Source organism: Strongylocentrotus purpuratus, unplaced genomic scaffold, assembly GCF_000002235.5.
Source record: "Strongylocentrotus purpuratus isolate Spur 01 unplaced genomic scaffold, Spur_5.0 spur5_scaffold_18, whole genome shotgun sequence".
Classification (NCBI taxonomy): domain Eukaryota; kingdom Metazoa; phylum Echinodermata; class Echinoidea; order Camarodonta; family Strongylocentrotidae; genus Strongylocentrotus; species Strongylocentrotus purpuratus.
Window position 1 is genome coordinate 27,094,251 of NW_022145603.1, and position 7,230 is coordinate 27,101,480.

The window sequence follows — 7,230 nt, forward strand, 5'->3', positions numbered from 1 at the left end:
GATGGAGAAAAGTCGGGGACAGCGCTTTTATCATAATAATAGGCCTATTATTACTTTTGTCATTATTATCATCATTATTTTACCATTACCATTATTACTACATGTATATATTATAATCATTTAGTCTTATCAAGCATAAAATAATAGAGGAAGAGATTACTGTATTCATGTTAATTCCTGTCATTGGTCGGCCTATTCCTCGACTCGACTCGACTATAAATCATTCATATGAAAATGAGTGGGGTTGGATGGTTTACGCAGCATGCTTTGCGTTCAATATGCCTGCATAATTATTATTAGACCATAGGCATATGCCATCTGACCATGTGCTGTGTCATGGGTCATACATGATTCATTATATCCCGGCATAATCCCCTCCCATATTAATTCATTTCATTCTAATCCCTTTATATTTCATTAAAACCCAATTCCTCATTTTTTAAATTACACATTGTCTTATATGAGTGCATTTGGAGAACCGATTTTCTTGGATCTTGTTGCCTCTTTTCGTATTTTCGTAATCAAGAAACTTTAATAGTTGTGGTGGGGAGGGGGGGGGGGGGGGGACTACGCGAATGGTACATGTTTAGCTGCAGGAAATTATTGGGCCAATCAATGTATGCACTTTACTGTTTAGTGACAGGTTGTTCTATTCAAAATTTAGTGAGCAATAAACAGCTAGAAAGGCACCCTGTGTGCGCCTCTCTGCATGCATTCTAAGCCTTATATTTTAAAATGGTTTCTTCATTTTGATACCGAATTTTAGCTTATGCAAGACTTCATTTCTCGTGGTATTGATCACTGATCATCAGAATTATCACAGACAGTACGAAGAAGAAGATGAAGAAGAAGAATATCCAAACAATAAAATATTTGTGGTAAAGAGAATCACTACTTTTTAAGAAAATGTCCGACAGAGCCTATCATTACATTTTTAGCAAGCTAATGCGGTATTGAAGTGGTTTTAAAATCAGTGAACACAAAAGTTAAAGTTAAGTACAAAAAGTGTAATTAGAATAGGTGGAATTAATTAGTATGGTTCAAGAGTCACTGAAACCATGGTGTGTAAGATTATATACCCTAGATATTTTTGGTGACGTGACTTTTGATACGACTTCAGATAGGTTGTCTCCCCCTCCTTCCCTAACTCCCTCCCCCTCCCCCTCCTCACCCCCCCCCCTCTCTCTCTCTCCCCTCCTTCTTGTTTGTGGGTTGCATGTTTTAGCTGTCTTTGTTGTTTTGTAAATATTATTAACGGAGCCGTAATGTCAATGACTCCTTCAAAGTGCCTATTCATTATATCTTCCCCTTTGCAAACGGTACCCGATATCATGACTCATATCATTTTGTTAATATTGACTGACATGTATATTCAATAATGATCGGATTTATTTAGCGCTCAATATAAATTACCGTCTCTAAGCGCTTTACAAATATTTTTGCCCTGGTCATCGTATTCATTGAAGCACAGAGTGCACCATCTCCACTTCCTGGGGAGTATTCATACCCTATCACCGTGAGGGCATGGCAATTACTAACACAAAGGCATTCATCATCTTTGCTAGGGCCCCATTTCTTTCTTGGGTATGGAGTGGCAAATGTAAGTTCATGCCTTGCCAAAGGACATTGGTCCTTTTTACCCTAGCATTGGCCTTAAATCCCCACTGCACTTTGGCCAGGAGGGATTAGACCTCCCTGCATGGTCACTGACAGGTGGTTATCTCATCAAATCAGCTCACAATAACATAAGAAAAATAGGGACCAATGGTCACCGATTAGGCATTGTTTGCTATATAGAGGGCGCAAGTAGCTATAAGTAGTGCAGTTGGGCTTTAAGTGACAATACATGTACATTCAACATGCAGGCAGATCGAGGTATACTAAGAAACTTGTAACACGATGAAGACTGTATGAAGATGGAGCATATTTGAGCCTAACTGGGAAGTTCCCAACTTCCCTATTTCAGCTTATGGATCTAGTCTACAGAATCAGACTCTAATTTGACACTGCACTACAATTCCTAAAGTATGGAGCAGAGCCTAGCTCCGTTGACCAGTTTCCGCCTGTGTCCGAGTCCAAAACAGCTATACTACAGAGCTTATGTAGTATACAGTCAGTCTAGTATCACTGTACAGACACTATTAAACACAGCGAACGACCAGGGTTTGTGCCTGCAAACTATTATGGATCAGGGCATTATGCGAGTGTTAGGAACGACGCCAGGGGCGGGTGGGGGGGGGGGGACGCCTCTCTATTGCCCGTTTACACATCAAAATTGTTATCATTTCTGTTAACCAAGTCAATGATGAGAAATCCATAAATAATCACGAAGAGACATCCATTTCCTCGTGAATGTAAGATTATCATCATTTTATCGAGACTTCAAAATAAAGGTTCAGGGGTCGGGTAAACAAAAAATAAGAAAATAGTACAGTGTTCTAACGGTTCAGACAAGGCTTTATCAATATTTTCCAAAAACGACAAATAAAGAATGTCAGTTATCCTATATATAAAAATGAAAACGAAGAGATTTGTTTTTATTTCACCTTTACAAACAAGTAAGACTGGCATTATAACAATCATATTTTATCTTTAATACTTGGTTTTCTATGAAATAATTACACATTCACTTATATTATAGACTAGATTCAATTGAGTAAACTTACTCACACGTTCGCAGTCACTAGCTATCATAATCGTGCTAATTGGTCCTCAAACTAATATAATATATTACTACTTTTTATATGGCATTCGCGGCTATCCTGAAAACTGAAAACACCCCGTCTATTCGGGGAGGACGCCCCCCCCCCCTATCATCTGGCTACACCACGTGCTCGCTAATGGTTTACCGGCCTGTGTGACGCGGAGCGAAGCCTCTTCAATCAACGCGATCTTCTGATACCATATAGAGCGGGAAACATCGTGTATCATTTTTCATTTCGCGATGGGTATAGGTATACCAAAGCCCATGTCAATTTCACTGCAATCTCAACATAATGATATTAGTATGTAACTTGCACACTTAAATGTATGTAGAATATATTATGAGGCAAATTTTGCGAGGAAAGGAGACGCGTATTTTGCGTATTCAATTCTGCAATTTTAAATTTTGTCGTCATTAAATATCAAGGAATATATGCTTTAAATAAAATAAAAATGAACAGCCTAGCTGCTTGAATGTGAAGTGGCGGTTGCTCGAATATTGGGTCGTTTCTAGAATGTAAAACAAGTCTGTATACGGGGGAGGGCTACAACCCTGATCTTAATTTAATCGTTCAAATACGCTCTCTAAACAAATTAGATAATTAATAGACATAATCTATATTCTTCCCTGGGCGTTTATAGTTTGAAACAAAAGGATTGACTTCTAATAATTACAATTATAGTGTTCAAGATCTTGACTACTATCTCGGCTCTCTTATCATTCCTTACCATTCTGCAAGACCTGGCCCAGATCAAGTTCAGACCATGGAGATAAGGAGATCTCCATGTTCAGACTACACCATGAATACTCCATGTGCCCAGAACAAATAAAGCTGGTGATAATGCTTACCAGGCCTCTGCACCACGCGACTGTGGAATTACCTGCCACGATCTGTCCGCCTGTCTCCTTTATTAGATATTTTTATGAAGGCTCTCCACCAAAGTCCAAACTCTCCTATTATATTACTAAAAGAAATGTTAATGTTTTGTAAAGTGTATTGTAGCATCATTAATCTTGCATTGAAAATGAATAAAAGCAATCAATCAATCCATCAATCATTAAAATAATCACTCGAAATCCATTATGTTGTTGGTTGACAAAGGACTAAAATCGTATGAAAATGACACGGTGGGGTTGAACCGTTTAAAAAGCATGTTTTGCGTTCGATAATCATTATTAGACTATTGGCATAGACCATGTGCCTGTCATTTCAATAAAAGCAATCAATCAATCAATCAATCATTAAAACAATCACTCGAAATCCGTTATGTTGTTGGTTTACACAGGACTAAATGAAAATGACACAGTGCATGGGTTGAACCGTTTAAACAGCATGTCTTGCGTTCGATATATATCATTCTTAGACTATTGGCATGGACCATGTGCCTTGTCATTTCAATAAAATCAATCGATCAATCAATCAATCATTAAAACAATCACTCGAAATCCGTTATGTTGCTGATTTACAAAGCCCGGATCCGACTTCCCGCCTTTTCTTTCGATTCCAATCAATAATTTATCACCTCTTTCCTTTCGATCACGTTGATCACACAAAGCGGTTAAAAGTCTACGTGCGAAAAATCGCATCTCACTTTAGACATAAGTCAATAACGGTGAGCTCTGCATGACTAGAAGGAATTGAGCGATGGACTTTGGTATTTATGTGTCCCACTCAACAGACAAAACTTGAGATAATTGTTTAATAGGTAAATAAAACGATTTGCTGTTTTGTATAGTTTAGTTTATTAGTTTATATATCCAGGGCGGGCATCTATGACTCAGTCTATTTGCAGAGGGAATTTAGTAATGATAGATCATAGATTGAATGTAGACAATTTCGTTTCTCATTTGACATAATGTGCAGGGCGACCTAGAGAGAGGCACCGCCGCACCGGGTTTTACCGTCGTTTAATGAAAAATAAATGAAGAAAAAACAATCTGGTAAATCGTATATAGAGCGCACAGTCATCTGTTAGGATGTTGACCATGGAGTCAGTGTCCACCCCTCATTGTCTCGTGTTTCCTCCCCTTTTCATTTATGCCCTTATTATATTTAAATGAATTTGGTTTATTTGGGGGGGGGGGGGGGGTGGGGGGGGGAGCACTTGCCCCATACACCCGTACCTACGGCAAAGGTCCAATAGGGTATCATTATTATCAGGCAATGAACCCGATCTAGACACAACTTTACCATCGAGTGGGTCATGAATGATAACATTCTATTTATTCAATGGTGTACCCTGCATGGTTTAAGCCTGTTCAGCTGAAGAAATGTCGTTATCGTAATTCACTTTGAGTTGTTTCGTATCTACAGAATGATAGAATAACATGTGCATTAAATAGAAACGACTTAACAATTATTCATGAACGATATTGAACACAAATATAATTTCTCAAAATAATTGTAACATCATGATGATATGCCTGTATTCCTTTTTATTTGAAAAAAAATGAATAAATTTGATCTGAATGTACAAAAAATAACGGTAAAGTGTAGAACCCAGTTAAAATGGCTGGCAAGAACATGGCGACCTACATTTTTACGGGCACCACGGGTTCAAAGTCCTGACCCAGTTTTATGCTTTTTCATTAACCATTAGGTATTCAATTTTGAAGTTGGGGTTAACAAGTCTTCCAATTAATACCTAACGAGAGGATTAAAGTCCTCACTTTTTATCCGACTGCCGGAAAGTGTTGAAAAAACATAGATTTATCAACAGAAGTTTCGAATGTTTGTGGGAGAAGGAGGGGTATATGCCACCGCCCCTATGTAGCCGGGATGCACCTCATTCGCCAGATGAATCTTTATAAACCATCGCAGACACAGACCGATAAGAAACTTGAGACATGAAAAGATGACCTAAAAACAACAAGAATTTCGACCCATTTCTTTCCTCTCCCTCTCCCCTCCCTCTCCCCTCCCAGTGTATAATATCATGTAGCGATGACGTCATCTCACATCATTACTCAGCCAGATATCTATCTGTTCAACTTAGGTTACAGAACATGCAGAGCATTCGAAGTAGGCCTTATCTTTTTGACGGAGATTTATAGTATTAATAGACAATATTGCATCGAGCGGCATTGGCGTAATGTGCTTCCTCTCACCAAGGGGACACTGAAACAATTTGTGGGGGGGGGGGGGGGCGGTTCTTAGTCGATTTCATAAGGCTACTGATAAGAGGGTGCGGGTATGGTCAGGGCATCTTTTTTCTCATCCTTTTCCCCCTTCTCTCTTCCCCTTTATCCTTTTCTTGCTTTTCATTTATTTAGACCCCCCCCTTCGACAGGGGGGGGGGGGGGGGCATGTGCTCCCTTGTACCCTGTACCGGTCGAGGATAGCCAATCGTCTTTGGGAAGACGAGACGGGCTTATCAAAATAGAACCTTAGACAATACAGGGCATGGGGGAGTTACATGAAGATCAAGTGTAGGGTTTAACCATGGTTTAACTCCCATGTGATCAAGCCCTGCTCGAATTTCAGAACATTATCTGTCCGATGGCGTAGCGCGGTGTGTGATGGAGGGGGGGGGGGGGGGGGGGGGGGTGGGGGGATGGGGGTGCAGGGTTTGATTTTTATGTGGCCCCACTGAAACGGTAGACACTGATTCATATCACATTGTGAGTCTCCTCAAACTCTACTATGGATTTGTATTTACTGTTCGTGTGAATGATCCATTACACATATGCATTGCTTTTTTAAAAAAAATGCCCAGATTTTTCTTTTGTTACAAGCCACACATTTTCACTGTTTGCTTCTCATATCATATTTCATTTAGGTCAATTGATGATGTGTTGTTTATACTCATGTCTCAGTTACGTTATATCTTATCAGAGTATAGGGTTACATAATATATAAATATCATTTAGGAAATCACTGTAGATGAGAAGGCAACATAAGAAATATACAATGGCACCTGCATCCTGTTAAATCTCTTGGGTTGCAGCTAGGTGTATATAATTAATAAATTCCACACTCGGGTTAATAATGTCATTAATATCTTTACTAAGTAAATTAAATGACTTTTTATCGCTACCGTTTGTCATAAAAATTCATGTGGAATTTAAATAAAAAATGTTTGATATGTCTAACGTTGAGGTGATATATTAATTATGTTCACATAACCACTTAATTTACTATCTGAACACAGTATGATCTAGGCCCCCATACTCGAGATGAAGATATAAATAAATTAACTGTGGGGATTTTCCTTTTGTTCAATTGAAACTATTGTCAGTTTATATTGTGTTGTGTATCATTTCCCTTTCATGTTCCTTCGAAGAAGAAAACGATCATGCGTTGAACGTTTATAGCAGCTCTCAAATGTTGGCTATTTTGCAAATGGTTGTCGAGAAATACATGGCTGTACATATAATATAATATGCAAAGAATATAATTACACTCTCAAAAATATATATTCATATGCGAACAGAATCTATCCAAAGTGAATTGAATAGAAAAATTCCTTCAAAGGGACACTTACGAGAATGAATATAATTCATTCATATTTTAATATTTTCGACAT